Genomic DNA, 24,583 nt, shown 5'->3' on the forward strand with positions numbered 1-24,583 from the left:
AGTAAATTGGCCATTTTCATGCACTTTTAACCATTCCATAAATCTTGTGTTTAGGGCCCCTGGAAGCATGAAAATCACTTTAAACATGCTAATTTTAGCTCTAACACTGATGATCCACCTACAAATGTGAACTGACGTTCAAAAATAAAACATTTGAAAACGGACCATTTTCCACATTTCTGAAGCATGACGTAATGGGGGGGTGTTATCTCTTTTGTCAAAAATCAGCTGTTTTTGATTGAACATTAAATGCCTCCAAATAGTATTTAATTCACTTCCCGGGCCCCTGGAAGCATGAAAATCACTTTAAACATGCTAATTTTAGCTCTAACATTGATGATCCACCTACAAATGTGAACTGACGTTCAAAAATACAACATTTGAAAACGGACCATTTTCCACATTTCTGAAGCATGACGTAATGGGGGGGTGTTATCTCTTTTGTCGAAAATCAGCCGTTTTTGCTCGAACATTAAATGCCTCCAAATGGTATTTAATTAACTTCCCGGGGTGAAGAAACCCTTTTTGAGAACTCAGAGTGAGTAAATTGGCCATTTTCATGGACTTTTAACCATTCCATAAATCTTGTGTTTAGGGCCCCTGGAAGCATGAAAATCACTTTAAACATGCTAATTTTAGCTCTAACACTGATGATCCACCTACAAATGTGAACTGACGTTCAAAAATAAAACATTTGAAAATGGACCATTTTCCACATTTCTGAAGCATGACGTAATGGGGGGGGTGTTATCTTTTTTGTCAAAAATCAGCTGTTTTTGATTGAGCATTAAATGCCTCCAAATAGTATTTAATTCACTTTCCGAGCCCCTGGAAGCATGAAAATCACATTAAACATGCTAATTTTAGCTCTAACACTGATGATCCACCTACAAATGTGAACTGACGTTCAGAAATAAAACATTTGAAAACGGACCATTTTCCACATTTCTGAAGCATGACGTAATGGGGGGGTGTTATCTCTTTTGTCAAAAATCAGCCGTTTTTGCTCAAACATTAAATGCCTCCAAATGGTATTTAATTAACTTCCCGGGGTGAAGAAACCCTTTTTGAGAACTCAGAGTGAGTAAATTGGCCATTTTCGCGCACTTTTAACCATTCCATAAATCTTGTGTTTAGGGCCCCTGGAAGCATGAAAATCACTTTAAACATGCTAATTTTAGCTCTAACACTGATGATCCACCTACAAATGTGAACTGACGTTCAAAAATAAAACATTTGAAAACGGACCATTTTCCACATTTCTGAAGCATGACGTAATGGGGGGGGTGTTATCTCTTTTGTCAAAAATCAGCTGTTTTTGCTTGAACATTAAATGCCTCCAAATAGTATTTAATTCACTTCCCGAGCCCCTGGAAGCATGAAAATCACTTTAAACATGCTAATTTTAGCTCTAACACTGATGATCCACCTACAAATGTGAACTGACGTTCAAAAATAAAACATTTGAAAATGGACCATTTTCCACATTTCTGAAGCATGACGTAATGGGGGGGTGTTATCTCTTTTGTCGAAAATCAGCCGTTTTTGCTTGAACATTAAATGCCTCCAAATGGTATTTAATTAACTTCCCGGGGTGAAGAAACCCTTTTTGAGAACTCAGAGTGAGTAAATTGGCCATTTTCGCGCACTTTTAACAATTCCATAAATCTTGTGTTTAGGGCCCCTGGAAGCATGAAAATCACTTTAAACATGCTAATTTTAGCTCTAACACTGATGATTCACCTACAAATGTGAACTGACGTTCAAAAATAAAACATTTGAAAACGGACCCTTTTCCACATTTCTGAAGCATGACGTAATGGGGGGGTGTTATCTCTTTTGTCAAAAATCAGCTGTTTTTGATTGAACATTAAATGCCTCCAAATAGTATTTAATTCACTTCCCGAGCCCCTGGAAGCATGAAAATCACTTTAAACATGCTAATTTTAGCTCTAACACTGATGATCCACCTACAAATGTGAACTGACGTTCAAAAATAAAACATTTGAAAACGGACCATTTTCCACATTCCTGAAGCATGCCGTAATGGGGGGGGTGTTATCTCTTTTGTCGAAAATCAGCCGTTTTTGCTCGAACATTAAATGCCTCCAAATGGTATTTAATTAACTTCCCGGGGTGAAGAAACCCTTTTTGAGAACTCAGAGTGAGTAAATTGGCCATTTTCATGCACTTTTAACCATTCCATAAATCTTGTGTTTAGGGCCCCTGGAAGCATGAAAATCACTTTAAACATGCTAATTTTAGCTCTAACACTGATGATCCACCTACAAATGTGAACTGACGTTCAAAAATAAAACATTTGAAAAAGGACCATTTTCCACATTTCTGAAGCATGACGTAATGGGGGGGTGTTATCTCTTTTGTCAAAAATCAGCTGTTTTTGATTGAACATTAAATGCCTCCAAATAGTATTTAATTCACTTCCCGGGCCCCTGGAAGCATGAAAATCACTTTAAACATGCTAATTTTAGCTCTAACATTGATGATCCACCTACAAATGTGAACTGACGTTCAAAAATACAACATTTGAAAACGGACCATTTTCCACATTTCTGAAGCATGACGTAATGGGGGGTGTTATCTCTTTTGTCGAAAATCAGCCGTTTTTGCTCGAACATTAAATGCTTCCAAATGGTATTTAATTAACTTCCCGGGGTGAAGAAACCCTTTTTGAGAACTCAGAGTGAGTAAATTGGCCATTTTCATGGACTTTTAACCATTCCATAAATCTTGTGTTTAGGGCCCCTGGAAGCATGAAAATCACTTTAAACATGCTAATTTTAGCTCTAACACTGATGATCCACCTACAAATGTGAACTGACGTTCAAAAATAAAACATTTGAAAATGGAATATTTTCCACATTTCTGAAGCATGACGTAATGGGGGGGTGTTATCTTTTTTGTCAAAAATCAGCTGTTTTTGATTGAGCATTAAATGCCTCCAAATAGTATTTAATTCACTTCCCGAGCCCCTGGAAGCATGAAAATCACATTAAACATGCTAATTTTAGCTCTAACACTGATGATCCACCTACAAATGTGAACTGACGTTCAGAAATAAAACATTTGAAAACGGACCATTTTCCAGATTTCTGAAGCATGACGTAATGGGGGGGTGTTATCTCTTTTGTCAAAAATCAGCCGTTTTTGCTCGAACATTAAATGCCTCCAAATGGTATTTAATTAACTTCCCGGGGTGAAGAAACCCTTTTTGAGAACTCAGAGTGAGTAAATTGGCCATTTTCGCGCACTTTTAACCATTCCATAAATCTTGTGTTTAGGGCCCCTGGAAGCATGAAAATCACTTTAAACATGCTAATTTTAGCTCTAACACTGATGATCCACCTACAAATGTGAACTGACGTTCAAAAATAAAACATTTGAAAACGGACCATTTTCCACATTTCTGAAGCATGACGTAATGGGGGGGGTGTTATCTCTTTTGTCAAAAATCAGCTGTTTTTGCTTGAACATTAAATGCCTCCAAATAGTATTTAATTCACTTCCCGAGCCCCTGGAAGCATGAAAATCACTTTAAACATGCTAATTTTAGCTCTAACACTGATGATCCACCTACAAATGTGAACTGACGTTCAAAAATAAAACATTTGAAAACGGACCATTTTCCACATTCCTGAAGCATGACGTAATGGGGGGTGTTATCTCTTTTGTCGAAAATCAGCCGTTTTTGCTCGAACATTAAATGCCTCCAAATGGTATTTAATTAACTTCCCGGGGTGAAGAAACCCTTTTTGAGAACTCAGAGTGAGTAAATTGGCCATTTTCATGCACTTTTAACCATTCCATAAATCTTGTGTTTAGGGCCCCTGGAAGCATGAAAATCACTTTAAACATGCTAATTTTAGCTCTAACACTGATGATCCACCTACAAATGTGAACTGACGTTCAAAAATAAAACATTTGAAAACGGACCATTTTCCACATTTCTGAAGCATGATGTAATGGGGGTGTGTTATCTCTTTTGTCAAAAATCAGCTGTTTTTGCTTCAACATTAAATGCCTCCAAATAGTATTTAATTCACTTCCCGAGCCCCTGGAAGCATGAAAATCACTTTAAACATGCTAATTTTAGCTCTAACACTGATGATCCACCTACAAATGTGAACTGACGTTCAAAAATAAAACATTTGAAAACGGACCATTTTCCACATTTCTGAAGCATGACGTAATGGGGGGGTGTTATCTCTTTTGTCAAAAATCTGCTGTTTTTGCTTGAACATTAAATGCCTCCAAATAGTATTTAATTCACTTCCCGAGCCCCTGGAAGCATGAACATCACTTTAAACATGCTAATTTTAGCTCTAACATTGATGATCCACCTACAAATGTGAACTGACGTTCAAAAATACAACATTTGATAACGGACCATTTTCCACATTTCTGAAGCATGACGTAATGGGGGGGTGTTATCTCTTTTGTCGAAAATCAGCCGTTTTTGCTCGAACATTAAATGCCTCCAAATGGTATTTAATTAACTTCCCGGGGTGAAGAAACCCTTTTTGAGAACTCAGAGTGAGTAAATTGGCCATTTTCATGCACTTTTAACCATTCCATAAATCTTGTGTTTAGGGCCCCTGGAAGCATGAAAATCACTTTAAACATGCTAATTTTAGCTCTAACATTGATGATCCACCTACAAATGTGAACTGACGTTCAAAAATACAACATTTGAAAACGGACCATTTTCCACATTTCTGAAGCATGACGTAATGGGGGGGTGTTATCTCTTTTGTCGAAAATCAGCCGTTTTTGCTCGAACATTAAATGCCTCCAAATAGTATTTAATTCACTTCCCGAGCCCCTGGAAGCATGAAAATCACTTTAAACATGCTAATTTTAGCTCTAACACTGATGATCCACCTACAAATGTGAACTGACGTTCAAAAATAAAACATTTGAAAATGGACCATTTTCCACATTTCTGAAGCATGACGTAATGGGGGGGTGTTATCTCTTTTGTCGAAAATCAGCCGTTTTTGCTCGAACATTAAATGCCTCCAAATGGTATTTAATTAACTTCCCGGAGTGAAGAAACCCTTTTTGAGAACTCAGAGTGAGTAAATTGGCCATTTTCGCGCACTTTTAACGATTCCATAAATCTTGTGTTTAGGGCCCCTGGAAGCATGAAAATCACTTTAAACATGCTAATTTTAGCTCTAACACTGATGATTCACCTACAAATGTGAACTGACGTTCAAAAATAAAACATTTGAAAACGGACCATTTTCCACATTTCTGAAGCATGACGTAATGGGGGGGTGTTATCTCTTTTGTCAAAAATCAGCTGTTTTTGATTGAACATTAAATGCCTCCAAATAGTATTTAATTCACTTCCCGAGCCCCTGGAAGCATGAAAATCACTTTAAACATGCTTATTTTAGCTCTAACACTGATGATCCACCTACAAATGTGAACTGACGTTCAAAAATAAAACATTTGAAAACGGACCATTTTCCACATTCCTGAAGCATGACGTAATGGGGGGGTGTTATCTCTTTTGTCGAAAATCAGCCGTTTTTGCTCGAACATTAAATGCCTCCAAATGGTATTTAATTAACTTCCCGGGGTGAAGAAACCCTTTTTGAGAACTCAGAGTGAGTAAATTGGCCATTTTCATGCACTTTTAACCATTCCATAAATCTTGTGTTTAGGGCCCCTGGAAGCATGAAAATCACTTTAAACATGCTAATTTTAGCTCTAACACTGATGATCCACCTACAAATGTGAACTGACGTTCAAAAATAAAACATTTGAAAACGGACCATTTTCCACATTTCTGAAGCATGACGTAATGGGGGGGTGTTATCTCTTTTGTCAAAAATCAGCTGTTTTTGCTTGAACATTAAATGCCTCCAAATAGTATTTAATTCACTTCCCGAGCCCCTGGAAGCATGAAAATCACTTTAAACATGCTAATTTTAGCTCTAACACTGATGATCCACCTACAAATGTGAACTGACGTTCAAAAATAAAACATTTGAAAACGGACCATTTTCCACATTTCTGAAGCATGACGTAATAGGGGGGTGTTATCTCTTTTGTCAAAAATCAGCCGTTTTTGCTCGAACATTAAATGCCTCCAAATGGTATTTAATTAACTTCCCGGGGTGAAGAAACCCTTTTTGAGAACTCAGAGTGAGTAAATTGGCCATTTTCGCGCACTTTTAACCATTCCATAAATCTTGTGTTTAGGGCCCCTGGAAGCATGAAAATCACTTTAAACATGCTAATTTTAGCTCTAACACTGATGATCCACCTACAAATGTGAACTGACGTTCAAAAATAAAACATTTGAAAACGGACCATTTTCCACATTTCTGAAGCATGACGTAATGGGGGGGGTGTTATCTCTTTTGTCAAAAATCAGCTGTTTTTGCTTGAACATTAAATGCCTCCAAATAGTATTTAATTCACTTCCCGAGCCCCTGGAAGCATGAAAATCACTTTAAACATGCTAATTTTAGCTCTAACACTGATGATCCACCTACAAATGTGAACTGACGTTCAAAAATAAAACATTTGAAAATGGACCATTTTCCACATTTCTGAAGCATGACGTAATGGGGGGGTGTTATCTCTTTTGTCGAAAATCAGCCGTTTTTGCTTGAACATTAAATGCCTCCAAATGGTATTTAATTAACTTCCCGGGGTGAAGAAACCCTTTTTGAGAACTCAGAGTGAGTAAATTGGCCATTTTCGCGCACTTTTAACAATTCCATAAATCTTGTGTTTAGGGCCCCTGGAAGCATGCAAATCACTTTAAACATGCTAATTTTAGCTCTAACACTGATGATCCACCTACAAATGTGAACTGACGTTCAAAAATAAAACATTTGAAAACGGACCATTTTCCACATTCCTGAAGCATGACGTAATGGGGGGGGTGTTATCTCTTTTGTCGAAAATCAGCCGTTTTTGCTCGAACATTAAATGCCTCCAAATGGTATTTAATTAACTTCCCGGGGTGAAGAAACCCTTTTTGAGAACTCAGAGTGAGTAAATTGGCCATTTTCATGCACTTTTAACCATTCCATAAATCTTGTGTTTAGGGCCCCTGGAAGCATGAAAATCACTTTAAACATGCTAATTTTAGCTCTAACACTGATGATCCACCTACAAATGTGAACTGACGTTCAAAAATAAAACATTTGAAAACGGACCATTTTCCACATTTCTGAAGCATGACGTAATGGGGGGGTGTTATCTCTTTTGTCAAAAATCAGCTGTTTTTGATTGAACATTAAATGCCTCCAAATAGTATTTAATTCACTTCCCGGGCCCCTGGAAGCATGAAAATCACTTTAAACATGCTAATTTTAGCTCTAACATTGATGATCCACCTACAAATGTGAACTGACGTTCAAAAATACAACATTTGAAAACGGACCATTTTCCACATTTCTGAAGCATGACGTAATGGGGGGGTGTTATCTCTTTTGTCGAAAATCAGCCGTTTTTGCTCGAACATTAAATGCCTCCAAATGGTATTTAATTAACTTCCCGGGGAGAAGAAACCCTTTTTGAGAACTCAGAGTGAGTAAATTGGCCATTTTCATGGACTTTTAACCATTCCATAAATCTTGTGTTTAGGGCCCCTGGAAGCATGAAAATCACTTTAAACATGCTAATTTTAGCTCTAACACTGATGATCCACCTACAAATGTGAACTGACGTTCAAAAATAAAACATTTGAAAATGGAATATTTTCCACATTTCTGAAGCATGACGTAATGGGGGGGTGTTATCTTTTTTGTCAAAAATCAGCTGTTTTTGATTGAGCATTAAATGCCTCCAAATAGTATTTAATTCACTTCCCGAGCCCCTGGAAGCATGAAAATCACATTAAACATGCTAATTTTAGCTCTAACACTGATGATCCACCTACAAATGTGAACTGACGTTCAGAAATAAAACATTTGAAAACGGACCATTTTCCACATTTCTGAAGCATGACGTAATGGGGGGATGTTATCTCTTTTGTCAAAAATCAGCCGTTTTTGCTCGAACATTAAATGCCTCCAAATGGTATTTAATTAACTTCCCGGGGTGAAGAAACCCTTTTTGAGAACTCAGAGTGAGTAAATTGGCCATTTTCATGCACTTTTAACCATTCCATAAATCTTGTGTTTAGGGCCCCTGGAAGCATGAAAATCACTTTAAACATGCTAATTTTAGCTCTAACATTGATGATCCACCTACAAATGTGAACTGACGTTCAAAAATACAACATTTGAAAACGGACCATTTTCCACATTTCTGAAGCATGACGTAATGGGGGGGTGTTATCTCTTTTGTCGAAAATCAGCCGTTTTTGCTCGAACATTAAATGCTTCCAAATGGTATTTAATTAACTTCCCGGGGTGAAGAAACCCTTTTTGAGAACTCAGAGTGAGTAAATTGGCCATTTTCATGGACTTTTAACCATTCCATAAATCTTGTGTTTAGGGCCCCTGGAAGCATGAAAATCACTTTAAACATGCTAATTTTAGCTCTAACACTGATGATCCACCTACAAATGTGAACTGACGTTCAAAAATAAAACATTTGAAAATGGAATATTTTCCACATTTCTGAAGCATGACGTAATGGGGGGGTGTTATCTTTTTTGTCAAAAATCAGCTGTTTTTGATTGAGCATTAAATGCCTCCAAATAGTATTTAATTCACTTCCCGAGCCCCTGGAAGCATGAAAATCACATTAAACATGCTAATTTTAGCTCTAACACTGATGATCCACCTACAAATGTGAACTGACGTTCAGAAATAAAACATTTGAAAACGGACCATTTTCCACATTTCTGAAGCATGACGTAATGGGGGGGTGTTATCTCTTTTGTCAAAAATCAGCCGTTTTTGCTCGAACATTAAATGCCTCCAAATGGTATTTAATTAACTTCCCGGGGTGAAGAAACCCTTTTTGAGAACTCAGAGTGAGTAAATTGGCCATTTTCGCGCACTTTTAACCATTCCATAAATCTTGTGTTTAGGGCCCCTGGAAGCATGAAAATCACTTTAAACATGCTAATTTTAGCTCTAACACTGATGATCCACCTACAAATGTGAACTGACGTTCAAAAATAAAACATTTGAAAACGGACCATTTTCCACATTTCTGAAGCATGACGTAATGGGGGGGGTGTTATCTCTTTTGTCAAAAATCAGCTGTTTTTGCTTGAACATTAAATGCCTCCAAATAGTATTTAATTCACTTCCCGAGCCCCTGGAAGCATGAAAATCACTTTAAACATGCTAATTTTAGCTCTAACACTGATGATCCACCTACAAATGTGAACTGACGTTCAAAAATAAAACATTTGAAAATGGACCATTTTCCACATTTCTGAAGCATGACGTAATGGGGGGTGTTATCTCTTTTGTCGAAAATCAGCCGTTTTTGCTCGAACATTAAATGCCTCCAAATGGTATTTAATTAACTTCCCGGAGTGAAGAAACCCTTTTTGAGAACTCAGAGTGAGTAAATTGGCCATTTTCGCGCACTTTTAACGATTCCATAAATCTTGTGTTTAGGGCCCCTGGAAGCATGAAAATCACTTTAAACATGCTAATTTTAGCTCTAACACTGATGATTCACCTACAAATGTGAACTGACGTTCAAAAATAAAACATTTGAAAACGGACCATTTTCCACATTTCTGAAGCATGACGTAATGGGGGGGTGTTATCTCTTTTGTCAAAAATCAGCTGTTTTTGATTGAACATTAAATGCCTCCAAATAGTATTTAATTCACTTCCCGAGCCCCTGGAAGCATGAAAATCACTTTAAACATGCTAATTTTAGCTCTAACACTGATGATCCACCTACAAATGTGAACTGACGTTCAAAAATAAAACATTTGAAAACGGACCATTTTCCACATTTCTGAAGCATGATGTAATGGGGGTGTGTTATCTCTTTTGTCAAAAATCAGCTGTTTTTGCTTCAACATTAAATGCCTCCAAATAGTATTTAATTCACTTCCCGAGCCCCTGGAAGCATGAAAATCACTTTAAACATGCTAATTTTAGCTCTAACACTGATGATCCACCTACAAATGTCAACTGACGTTCAAAAATAAAACATTTGAAAACGGACCATTTTCCACATTTCTGAAGCATGACGTAATGGGGGGGTGTTATCTCTTTTGTCAAAAATCTGCTGTTTTTGCTTGAACATTAAATCCCTCCAAATAGTATTTAATTCACTTCCCGAGCCCCTGGAAGCATGAAAATCACTTTAAACATGCTAATTTTAGCTCTAACATTGATGATCCACCTACAAATGTGAACTGACGTTCAAAAATACAACATTTGATAACGGACCATTTTCCACATTTCTGAAGCATGACGTAATGGGGGGGTGTTATCTCTTTTGTCGAAAATCAGCCGTTTTTGCTCGAACATTAAATGCCTCCAAATGGTATTTAATTAACTTCCCGGGGTGAAGAAACCCTTTTTGAGAACTCAGAGTGAGTAAATTGGCCATTTTCATGCACTTTTAACCATTCCATAAATCTTGTGTTTAGGGCCCCTGGAAGCATGAAAATCACTTTAAACATGCTAATTTTAGCTCTAACATTGATGATCCACCTACAAATGTGAACTGACGTTCAAAAATACAACATTTGAAAACGGACCATTTTCCACATTTCTGAAGCATGACGTAATGGGGGGGTGTTATCTCTTTTGTCGAAAATCAGCCGTTTTTGCTCGAACATTAAATGCCTCCAAATAGTATTTAATTCACTTCCCGAGCCCCTGGAAGCATGAAAATCACTTTAAACATGCTAATTTTAGCTCTAACACTGATGATCCACCTACAAATGTGAACTGACGTTCAAAAATAAAACATTTGAAAATGGACCATTTTCCACATTTCTGAAGCATGACGTAATGGGGGGGTGTTATCTCTTTTGTCGAAAATCAGCCGTTTTTGCTCGAACATTAAATGCCTCCAAATGGTATTTAATTAACTTCCCGGAGTGAAGAAACCCTTTTTGAGAACTCAGAGTGAGTAAATTGGCCATTTTCGCGCACTTTTAACGATTCCATAAATCTTGTGTTTAGGGCCCCTGGAAGCATGAAAATCACTTTAAACATGCTAATTTTAGCTCTAACACTGATGATTCACCTACAAATGTGAACTGACGTTCAAAAATAAAACATTTGAAAACGGACCATTTTCCACATTTCTGAAGCATGACGTAATGGGGGGGGTGTTATCTCTTTTGTCAAAAATCAGCTGTTTTTGATTGAACATTAAATGCCTCCAAATAGTATTTAATTCACTTCCCGAGCCCCTGGAAGCATGAAAATCACTTTAAACATGCTTATTTTAGCTCTAACACTGATGATCCACCTACAAATGTGAACTGACGTTCAAAAATAAAACATTTGAAAACGGACCATTTTCCACATTCCTGAAGCATGACGTAATGGGGGGGTGTTATCTCTTTTGTCGAAAATCAGCCGTTTTTGCTCGAACATTAAATGCCTCCAAATGGTATTTAATTAACTTCCCGGGGTGAAGAAACCCTTTTTGAGAACTCAGAGTGAGTAAATTGGCCATTTTCATGCACTTTTAACCATTCCATAAATCTTGTGTTTAGGGCCCCTGGAAGCATGAAAATCACTTTAAACATGCTAATTTTAGCTCTAACACTGATGATCCACCTACAAATGTGAACTGACGTTCAAAAATAAAACATTTGAAAACGGACCATTTTCCACATTTCTGAAGCATGACGTAATGGGGGGGTGTTATCTCTTTTGTCAAAAATCAGCTGTTTTTGCTTGAACATTAAATGCCTCCAAATAGTATTTAATTCACTTCCCGAGCCCCTGGAAGCATGAAAATCACTTTAAACATGCTAATTTTAGCTCTAATACTGATGATCCACCTACAAATGTGAACTGACGTTCAAAAATAAAACATTTGAAAATGGACCATTTTCCACATTTCTGAAGCATGACGTAATGGGGGGGTGTTATCTCTTTTGTCGAAAATCAGCCGTTTTTGCTCGAACATTAAATGCCTCCAAATGGTATTTAATTAACTTCCCGGGGTGAAGAAACCCTTTTTGAGAACTCAGAGTGAGTAAATTGGCCATTTTCGCGCACTTTTAACGATTCCATAAATCTTGTGTTTAGGGCCCCTGGAAGCATGAAAATCACTTTAAACATGCTAATTTTAGCTCTAACACTGATGATTCACCTACAAATGTGAACTGACGTTCAAAAATAAAACATTTGAAAACGGACCATTTTCCACATTTCTGAAGCATGACGTAATGGGGGGGCGTTATCTCTTTTGTCAAAAATCAGCTGTTTTTGATTGAACATTAAATGCCTCCAAATAGTATTTAATTCACTTCCCGAGCCCCTGGAAGCATGAAAATCACTTTAAACATGCTAATTTTAGCTCTAACACTGATGATCCACCTACAAATGTGAACTGACGTTCAAAAATAAAACATTTGAAAACGGACCATTTTCCACATTCCTGAAGCATGACGTAATGGGGGGGTGTTATCTCTTTTGTCGAAAATCAGCCGTTTTTGCTCGAACATTAAATGTCTCCAAATGGTATTTAATTAACTGCCCGGGGAGAAGAAACCCTTTTTGAGAACTCAGAGTGAGTAAATTGGCCATTTTCATGCACTTTTAACCATTCCATAAATCTTGTGTTTAGGGCCCCTGGAAGCATGAAAATCACTTTAAACATGCTAATTTTAGCTCTAACACTGATGATCCACCTACAAATGTGAACTGACGTTCAAAAATAAAACATTTGAAAACGGACCATTTTCCACATTTCTGAAGCATGACGTAATGGGGGGGTGTTATCTCTTTTGTCAAAAATCAGCTGTTTTTGATTGAACATTAAATGCCTCCAAATAGTATTTAATTCACTTCCCGAGCCCCTGGAAGCATGAAAATCACTTTAAACATGCTAATTTTAGCTCTAACACTGATGATCCACCTACAAATGTGAACTGACGTTCAAAAATAAAACATTTGAAAACGGACCATTTTCCACATTTCTGAAGCATGACGTAATGGGGGGGTGTTATCTCTTTTGTCGAAAATCAGCCGTTTTTGCTCGAACATTAAATGCCTCCAAATGGTATTTAATTAACTTCCTGGGTTGAAGAAACCCTTTTTGAGAACTCAGAGTGAGTAAATTGGCCATTTTCATGCACTTTTAACCATTTCATAAATCTTGTGTTTAGGGCCCCTGGAAGCATGAAAATCACTTTAAACATGCTAATTTTAGCTCTAACACTGATGATCCACCTACAAATGTGAACTGACTTTCAAAAATAAAACATTTGATAACGGACCATTTTCCACATTTCTGAAGCATGACGTAATGGGGGGGGTGTTATCTCTTTTGTCAAAAATCAGCTGTTTTTGATTGAACATTAAATGCCTCCAAATAGTATTTAATTCACTTCCCGAGCCCCTGGAAGCATGAAAATCACTTTAAACATGCTAATTTTAGCTCTAACACTGATGATCCACCTACAAATGTGAACTGACGTTCAAAAATAAAACATTTGAAAACTGACCATTTTCCACATTTCTGAAGCATGACGTAATGGGGGGGTGTTATCTCTTTTGTCGAAAATCAGCCGTTTTTGCTCGAATATTAAATGCCTCCAAATGGTATTTAATTAACTTCCCGGGGTGAAGAAACCCTTTTTGAGAACTCAGAGTGAGTAAATTGGCCATTTTCATGCACTTTTAACCATTCCATAAATCTTGTGTTTAGGGACCCTGGAAGCATGAAAATCACTTTAAACATGCTAATTTTAGCTCTAACACTGATGATCCACCTACAAATGTGAACTGACGTTCAAAAATAAAACATTTGAAAACGGACCATTTTCCACATTTCTGAAGCATGACGTAATGGGGGGGTGTTATCTCTTTTGTCAAAAATCAGCTGTTTTTGATTGAACATTAAATGCCTCCAAATAGTATTTAATTCACTTCCCGAGCCCCTGGAAGCATGAAAATCACTTTAAACATGCTAATTTTAGCTCTAACATTGATGATCCACCTACAAATGTGAACTGACGTTCAAAAATACAACATTTGAAAACGGACCATTTTCCACATTTCTGAAGCATGACGTAATGGGGGGGTGTTATCTCTTTTGTCGAAAATCAGCCGTTTTTGCTCGAACATTAAATGCCTCCAAATGGTATTTAATTAACTTCCCGGGGTGAAGAAACCCTTTTTGAGAACTCAGAGTGAGTAAATTGGCCATTTTCATGCACTTTTAACCATTCCATAAATCTTGTGTTTAGGGCCCCTGGAAGCATGAAAATCACTTTAAACATGCTAATTTTAGCTCTAACATTGATGATCCACCTACAAATGTGAACTGACGTTCAAAAATACAACATTTGAAAACTGACCATTTTCCACATTTCTGAAGCATGACGTAATGGGGGGGTGTTATCTCTTTTGTCGAAAATCAGCCGTTTTTGCTCGAACATTAAATGCCTCCAAATGGTATTTAATTAACTTCCCGGGGTGAAGAAACCCTTTTTGAGAACTCAGAGTGAGTAAATTGGCCATTTTCATGCACTTTTAACCATTCCATAAATCTTGTGTTTAGGGCCCCTGGAAGCATGAAAATCACTTTAAACATGCTAATTTTAGCTCTAACATTGATGATCCACCTACAAATGTGAACTGACGTTCAAAAATACAACATTTGAAAACGGACCATTTTCCACATTTCTGAAGCATGACGTAATGGGGGGGTGTTATCTCTTTTGTCGAAAATCAGCCGTTTTTGCTCGAACATTAAATGCCTCCAAATGGTATTTAATTAACTTCATGGGGTGAAGAAACCCTTTTTGAGAACTCAGAGTGAGTAAATTGGCCATTTTCATGGACTTTTAACCATTCCATAAATCTTGTGTTTAGGGCCCCTGGAAGCATGAAAATCACTTTAAACATGCTAATTTTAGCTCTAACACTGATGATCCACCTACAAATGTGAACTGACGTTCAAAAATAAAACATTTGAAAATGGACCATTTTCCACATTTCTGAAGCATGACGTAATGGGGGGGTGTTATCTTTTTTGTCAAAAATCAGCTGTTTTTGATTGAGCATTAAATGCCTCCAAATAGTATTTAATTCACTTCCCGAGCCCCTGGAAGCATGAAAATCACATTAAACATGCTAATTTTAGCTCTAACACTGATGATCCACCTACAAATGTGAACTGACGTTCAGAAATAAAACATTTGAAAACGGACCATTTTCCACATTTCTGAAGCATGACGTAATGGGGGGGTGTTATCTCTTTTGTCGAAAATCAGCCGTTTTTGCTCGAACATTAAATGCCTCCAAATGGTATTTAATTAACTTCCCGGGGTGAAGAAACCCTTTTTGAGAACTCAGAGTGAGTAAATTGGCCATTTTCGCGCACTTTTAACGATTCCATAAATCTTGTGTTTAGGGCCCCTGGAAGCATGAAAATCACTTTAAACATGCTAATTTTAGCTCTAACACTGATGATTCACCTACAAATGTGAACTGACGTTCAAAAATAAAACATTTGAAAACGGACCATTTTCCACATTTCTGAAGCATGACGTAATGGGGGGGTGTTATCTCTTTTGTCAAAAATCAGCTGTTTTTGATTGAACATTAAATGCCTCCAAATAGTATTTAATTCACTTCCCGAGCCCCTGGAAGCATGAAAATCACTTTAAACATGCTAATTTTAGCTCTAACACTGATGATCCACCTACAAATGTGAACTGACGTTCAAAAATAAAACATTTGAAAACGGACCATTTTCCACATTCCTGAAGCATGACGTAATGGGGGGGTGTTATCTCTTTTGTCGAAAATCAGCCGTTTTTGCTCGAACATTAAATGCCTCCAAATGGTATTTAATTAACTTCCCGGGGTGAAGAAACCCTTTTTGAGAACTCAGAGTGAGTAAATTGGCCATTTTCATGCACTTTTAACCATTCCATAAATCTTGTGTTTAGGGCCACTGGAAGCATGAAAATCACTTTAAACATGCTAATTTTAGCTCTAACACTGATGATCCACCTACAAATGTGAACTGACGTTCAAAAATAAAACATTTGAAAACGGACCATTTTCCACATTTCTGAAGCATGACGTAATGGGGGGGTGTTATCTCTTTTGTCAAAAATCAGCTGTTTTTGATTGAACATTAAATGCCTCCAAATAGTATTTAATTCACTTCCCGAGCCCCTGGAAGCATGAAAATCACTTTAAACATGCTAATTTTAGCTCTAACACTGATGATCCACCTACAAATGTGAACTGACGTTCAAAAATAAAACATTTGAAAACGGACCATTTTCCACATTTCTGAAGCATGACGTAATGGGGGGGTGTTATCTCTTTTGTCGAAAATCAGCCGTTTTTGCTCGAACATTAAATGCCTCCAAATGGTATTTAATTAACTTCCCGGGTTGAAGAAACCCTTTTTGAGAACTCAGAGTGAGTAAATTGGCCATTTTCATGCACTTTTAACCATTTCATAAATCTTGTGTTTAGGGCCCCTGGAAGCATGAAAATCACTTTAAACATGCTAATTTTAGCTCTAACACTGATGATCCACCTACAAATGTGAACTGACTTTCAAAAATAAAACATTTGATAACGGACCATTTTCCACATTTCTGAAGCATGACGTAATGGGGGGGGTGTTATCTCTTTTGTCAAAAATCAGCTGTTTTTGATTGAACATTAAATGCCTCCAAATAGTATTTAATTCACTTCCCGAGCCCCTGGAAGCATGAAAATCACTTTAAACATGCTAATTTTAGCTCTAACACTGATGATCCACCTACAAATGTGAACTGACGTTCAAAAATAAAACATTTGAAAACGGACCATTTTCCACATTCCTGAAGCATGACGTAATGGGGGGGTGTTATCTCTTTTGTCGAAAATCAGCCGTTTTTGCTCGAACATTAAATGCCTCCAAATGGTATTTAATTAACTTCCCGGGGTGAAGAACCCCTTTTTGAGAACTCAGAGTGAGTAAATTGGCCATTTTCATGCACTTTTAACCATTCCATAAATCTTGTGTTTAGGGCCCCTGGAAGCATGAAAATCACTTTAAACATGCTAATTTTAGCTCTAACACTGATGATCCACCTACAAATGTGAACTGACGTTCAAAAATAAAACATTTGAAAACGGACCATTTTCCACATTTCTGAAGCATGACGTAATGGGGGGGTGTTATCTCTTTTGTCAAAAATCAGCTGTTTTTGATTGAACATTAAATGCCTCCAAATAGTATTTAATTCACTTCCCGAGCCCCTGGAAGCATGAAAATCACTTTAAACATGCTAATTTTAGCTCTAACACTGATGATCCACCTACAAATGTGAACTGACGTTCAAAAATAAAACATTTGAAAACGGACCATTTTCCACATTTCTGAAGCATGACGTAATGGGGGGGTGTTATCTCTTTTGTCGAAAATCAGCCGTTTTTGCTCGAACATTAAATGCCTCCAAATGGTATTTAATTAACTTCCCGGGTTGAAGAAACCCTTTTTGAGAACTCAGAGTGAGTAAATTGGCCATTTTCATGCACTTTTAACCTTTTCATAAATCTTGTGTTTAGGGCCCCTGGAAGCATGAAAATCACTTTAAACATGCTAATTTTAGCTCTAACACTGATGATCCACCTACAAATGTGAACTGACTTTCAAAAATACAACATTTGATAACGGACCATTTTCCACATTTCTGAAGCATGACGTAATGGGGGGGGTGTTATCTCTTTTGTCAAAAATCAGCTGTTTTTGATTGAACATTAAATGCCTCCAAATAGTATTTAATTCACTTCCCGAGCCCCTGGAAGCATGAAAATCACTTTAAACATGCTAATTTTAGCTCTAACACTGATGATCCACCTACAAATGTGAACTGACGTTCAAAAATAAAACATTTGAAAACGGACCATTTTCCACATTTCTGAAGCATGACGTAATGGGGGGGTGTTATCTCTTTTGTCGAAAATCAGCCGTTTTTGCTCGAACATTAAATGCCTCCAAATGGTATTTAATTAACTTCCCGGGGTGAAGAAACCCTTTTTGAGAACTCAGAGTGAGTAAATTGGCCATTTTCATGGACTTTTAACCATTCTATAAATCTTGTGTTTAGGGCCCCTGGAAGCATGAAAATCACTTTAAACATGCTAATTTTAGCTCTAACACTGATGATCCACCTACAAATGTGAACTGACGTTCAAAAATAAAACATTTGAAAATGGACCATTTTCCACATTTCTGAAGCATGACGTAATGGGGGGGTGTTATCTTTTTTGTCAAAAATCAGCTGTTTTTGATTGAGCATTAAATGCCTCCAAATAGTATTTAATTCACTTCCCGAGCCCCTGGAAGCATGAAAATCACATTAAACATGCTAATTTTAGCTCTAACACTGATGATCCACCTACAAATGTGAACTGACGTTCAGAAATAAAACATTTGAAAACGGACCATTTTCCACATTTCTGAAGCATGACGTAATGGGGGGGTGTTATCTCTTTTGTCGAAAATCAGCCGTTTTTGCTCGAACATTAAATGCCTCCAAATGGTATTTAATTAACTTCCCGGGGTGAAGAAACCCTTTTTGAGAACTCAGAGTGAGTAAATTGGCCATTTTCGCGCACTTTTAACGATTCCATAAATCTTGTGTTTAGGGCCCCTGGAAGCATGAAAATCACTTTAAACATGCTAATTTTAGCTCTAACACTGATGATTCACCTACAAATGTGAACTGACGTTCAAAAATAAAACATTTGAAAACGGACCATTTTCCACATTTCTGAAGCATGACGTAATGGGGGGGTGTTATCTCTTTTGTCAAAAATCAGCTGTTTTTGATTGAACATTAAATGCCTCCAAATAGTATTTAATTCACTTCCCGAGCCCCTGGAAGCATGAAAATCACTTTAAACATGCTAATTTTAGCTCTAACACTGATGATCCACCTACAAATGTGAACTGACGTTCAAAAATAAAACATTTGAAAACGGACCATTTTCCACATTCCTGAAGCATGACGTAATGGGGGGGTGTTATCTCTTTTGTCGAAAATCAGCCGTTTTTGCTCGAACATTAAATGCCTCCAAATGGTATTTAATTAACTTCCCGGGGTGAAGAAACCCTTTTTGAGAACTCAGAGTGCATAAATTGGCCATTTTCATGCACTTTTAACCATTCCATAAATCTTGTGTTTAGGGCCCCTGGAAGCATGAAAATCACTTTAAACATGCTAATTTTAGCTCTAACACTGATGATCCACCTACAAATGTGAACTGACGTTCAAAAATAAAACATTTGAAAACGGACCATTTTCCACATTTCTGAAGCATGACGTAATGGGGGGGTGTTATCTCTTTTGTCAAAAATCAGCTGTTTTTGATTGAACATTAAATGCCTCCAAATAGTATTTAATTCACTTCCCGAGCCCCTGGAAGCATGAAAATCACTTTAAACATGCTAATTTTAGCTCTAACACTGATGATCCACCTACAAATGTGAACTGACATTCAAAAATAAAACATTTGAAAACGGACCATTTTCCACATTTCGGAAGCATGACGTAATGGGGGGGTGTTATCTCTTTTGTCGAAAATCAGCCGTTTTTGCTCGAACATTAAATGCCTCCAAATGGTATTTAATTAACTTCCCGGGTTGAAGAAACCCTTTTTGAGAACTCAGAGTGAGTAAATTGGCCATTTTCATGCACTTTTAACCATTTCATAAATCTTGTGTTTAGGGCCCCTGGAAGCATTAAAATCACTTTAAACATGCTAATTTTAGCTCTAACACTGATGATCCACCTACAAATGTGAACTGACTTTCAAAAATAAAACATTTGATAACGGACCATTTTCCACATTTCTGAAGCATGACGTAATGGGGGGGGTGTTATCTCTTTTGTCAAAAATCAGCTGTTTTTGATTGAACATTAAATGCCTCCAAATAGTATTTAATTCACTTCCCGAGCCCCTGGAAGCATGAAAATCACTTTAAACATGCTAATTTTAGCTCTAACACTGATGATCCACCTACAAATGTGAACTGACGTTCAAAAATAAAACATTTGAAAACGGCCCATTTTCCACATTCCTGAAGCATGACGTAATGGGGGGGTGTTATCTCTTTTGTCGAAAATCAGCCGTGTTTGCTCGAACATTAAATGCCTCCAAATGGTATTTAATTAACTTCCCGGGGTGAAGAAACCCTTTTTGAGAACTCAGAGTGAGTAAATTGGCCATTTTCATGCACTTTTAACCATTCCATAAATCTTGTGTTTAGGGCCCCTGGAAGCATGAAAATCACTTTAAACATGCTAATTTTAGCTCTAACACTGATGATCCACCTACAAATGTGAACTGACGTTCAAAAATAAAACATTTGAAAACTGACCATTTTCCACATTTCTGAAGCATGACGTAATGGGGGGGTGTTATCTCTTTTCTCGAAAATCAGCCGTTTTTGCTCGAACATTAAATGCCTCCAAATGGTATTTAATTAACTTCCTGGGTTGAAGAAACCCTTTTTGAGAACTCAGAGTGAGTAAATTGGCCATTTTCATGCACTTTTAACCATTTCATAAATCTTGTGTTTAGGGCCCCTGGAAGCATGAAAATCACTTTAAACATGCTAATTTTAGCTCTAACACTGATGATCCACCTACAAATGTGAACTGACTTTCAAAAATAAAACATTTGATAACGGACCATTTTCCACATTTCTGAAGCATGACGTAATGGGGGGGGGTGTTATCTCTTTTGTCAAAAATCAGCTGTTTTTGATTGAACATTAAATGCCTCCAAATAGTATTTAATTCACTTCCCGAGCCCCTGGAAGCATGAAAATCACTTTAAACATGCTAATTTTAGCTCTAACACTGATGATCCACCTACAAATGTGAACTGACGTTCAAAAATAAAACATTTGAAAACGGACCATTTTCCACATTTCTGAAGCATGACGTAATGGGGGGGTGTTATCTCTTTTGTCGAAAATCAGCCGTTTTTGCTCGAATATTAAATGCCTCCAAATGGTATTTAATTAACTTCCCGGGGTGAAGAAACCCTTTTTGAGAACTCAGAGTGAGTAAATTGGCCATTTTCATGCACTTTTAACCATTCCATAAATCTTGTGTTTAGGGACCCTGGAAGCATGAAAATCACTTTAAACATGCTAATTTTAGCTCTAACACTGATGATCCACCTACAAATGTGAACTGACGTTCAAAAATAAAACATTTGAAAACGGACCATTTTCCACATTTCTGAAGCATGACGTAATGGGGGGGTGTTATCTCTTTTGTCAAAAATCAGCTGTTTTTGATTGAACATTAAATGCCTCCAAATAGTATTTAATTCACTTCCCGAGCCCCTGGAAGCATGAAAATCACTTTAAACATGCTAATTTTAGCTCTAACATTGATGATCCACCTACAAATGTGAACTGACGTTCAAAAATACAACATTTGAAAACGGACCATTTTCCACATTTCTGAAGCATGACGTAATGGGGGGGTGTTATCTCTTTTGTCGAAAATCAGCCGTTTTTGCTCGAACATTAAATGCCTCCAAATGGTATTTAATTAACTTCCCGGGGTGAAGAAACCCTTTTTGAGAACTCAGAGTGAGTAAATTGGCCATTTTCATGCACTTTTAACCATTCCATAAATCTTGTGTTTAGGGCCCCTGGAAGCATGAAAATCACTTTAAACATGCTAATTTTAGCACTAACATTGATGATCCACCTACAAATGTGAACTGACGTTCAAAAATACAACATTTGAAAACGGACCATTTTCCACATTTCTGAAGCATGACGTAATGGGGGGGTGTTATCTCTTTTGTCGAAAATCAGCCGTTTTTGCTCGAACATTAAATGCCTCCAAATGGTATTTAATTAACTTCCCGGGGTGAAGAAACCCTTTTTGAGAACTCAGAGTGAGTAAATTGGCCATTTTCATGCACTTTTAACCATTCCATAAATCTTGTGTTTAGGGCCCCTGGAAGCATGAAAATCACTTTAAACATGCTAATTTTAGCTCTAACATTGATGATCCACCTACAAATGTGAACTGACGTTCAAAAATACAACATTTGAAAACGGACCATTTTCCACATTTCTGAAGCATGACGTAATGGGGGGGTGTTATCTCTTTTGTCGAAAATCAGCCGTTTTTGCTCGAACATTAAATGCCTCCAAATGGTATTTAATTAACTTCATGGGGTGAAGAAACCCTTTTTGAGAACTCAGAGTGAGTAAATTGGCCATTTTCATGGACTTTTAACCATTCCATAAATCTTGTGTTTAGGGCCCCTGGAAGCATGAAAATCACTTTAAACATGCTAATTTTAGCTCTAACACTGATGATCCACCTACAAATGTGAACTGACGTTCAAAAATAAAACATTTGAAAATGGACCATTTTCCACATTTCTGAAGCATGACGTAATGGGGGGGTGTTATCTTTTTTGTCAAAAATCAGCTGTTTTTGATTGAGCATTAAATGCCTCCAAATAGTATTTAATTCACTTCCCGAGCCCCTGGAAGCATGAAAATCACATTAAACATGCTAATTTTAGCTCTAACACTGATGATCCACCTACAAATGTGAACTGACGTTCAGAAATAAAACATTTGAAAACGGACCATTTTCCACATTTCTGAAGCATGACGTAATGGGGGGGTGTTATCTCTTTTGTCGAAAATCAGCCGTTTTTGCTCGAACATTAAATGCCTCCAAATGGTATTTAATTAACTTCCCGGGGTGAAGAAACCCTTTTTGAGAACTCAGAGTGAGTAAATTGGCCATTTTCGCGCACTTTTAACGATTCCATAAATCTTGTGTTTAGGGCCCCTGGAAGCATGAAAATCACTTTAAACATGCTAATTTTAGCTCTAACACTGATGATTCACCTACAAATGTGAACTGACGTTCAAAAATAAAACATTTGAAAACGGACCATTTTCCACATTTCTGAAGCATGACGTAATGGGGGGGTGTTATCTCTTTTGTCAAAAATCAGCTGTTTTTGATTGAACATTAAATGCCTCCAAATAGTATTTAATTCACTTCCCGAGCCCCTGGAAGCATGAAAATCACTTTAAACATGCTAATTTTAGCTCTAACACTGATGATCCACCTACAAATGTGAACTGACGTTCAAAAATAAAACATTTGAAAACGGACCATTTTCCACATTTCTGAAGCATGACGTAATGGGGGGGTGTTATCTCTTTTGTCGAAAATCAGCCGTTTTTGCTCGAACATTAAATGCCTCCAAATGGTATTTAATTAACTTCCCGGGTTGAAGAAACCCTTTTTGAGAACTCAGAGTGAGTAAATTGGCCATTTTCATGCACTTTTAACCATTTCATAAATCTTGTGTTTAGGGCCCCTGGAAGCATGAAAATCACTTTAAACATGCTAATTTTAGCTCTAACACTGATGATCCACCTACAAATGTGAACTGACTTTCAAAAATAAAACATTTGATAACGGACCATTTTCCACATTTCTGAAGCATGACGTAATGGGGGGGGTGTTATCTCTTTTGTCAAAAATCAGCTGTTTTTGATTGAACATTAAATGCCTCCAAATAGTATTTAATTCACTTCCCGAGCCCCTGGAAGCATGAAAATCACTTTAAACATGCTAATTTTAGCTCTAACACTGATGATCCACCTACAAATGTGAACTGACGTTCAAAAATAAAACATTTGAAAACGGACCATTTTCCACATTCCTGAAGCATGACGTAATGGGGGGGTGTTATCTCTTTTGTCGAAAATCAGCCGTTTTTGCTCGAACATTAAATGCCTCCAAATGGTATTTAATTAACTTCCCGGGGTGAAGAAACCCTTTTTGAGAACTCAGAGTGAGTAAATTGGCCATTTTCATGCACTTTTAACCATTCCATAAATCTTGTGTTTAGGGCCCCTGGAAGCATGAAAATCACTTTAAACATGCTAATTTTAGCTCTAACACTGATGATCCACCTACAAATGTGAACTGACGTTCAAAAATAAAACATTTGAAAACGGACCATTTTCCACATTTCTGAAGCATGACGTAATGGGGGGGTGTTATCTCTTTTGTCAAAAATCAGCTGTTTTTGATTGAACATTAAATGCCTCCAAATAGTATTTAATTCACTTCCCGAGCCCCTGGAAGCATGAAAATCACTTTAAACATGCTAATTTTAGCTCTAACACTGATGATCCACCTACAAATGTGAACTGACGTTCAAAAATAAAACATTTGAAAACGGACCATTTTCCACATTTCTGAAGCATGACGTAATGGGGGGGTGTTATCTCTTTTGTCGAAAATCAGCCGTTTTTGCTCGAACATTAAATGCCTCCAAATGGTATTTAATTAACTTCCCGGGTTGAAGAAACCCTTTTTGAGAACTCAGAGTGAGTAAATTGGCCATTTTCATGCACTTTTAACCTTTTCATAAATCTTGTGTTT

The sequence above is a fragment of the Lissotriton vulgaris genome, chromosome 7 (genome assembly GCF_964263255.1).
Source record: "Lissotriton vulgaris chromosome 7, aLisVul1.2, whole genome shotgun sequence".
Taxonomy (NCBI): domain Eukaryota; kingdom Metazoa; phylum Chordata; class Amphibia; order Caudata; family Salamandridae; genus Lissotriton; species Lissotriton vulgaris.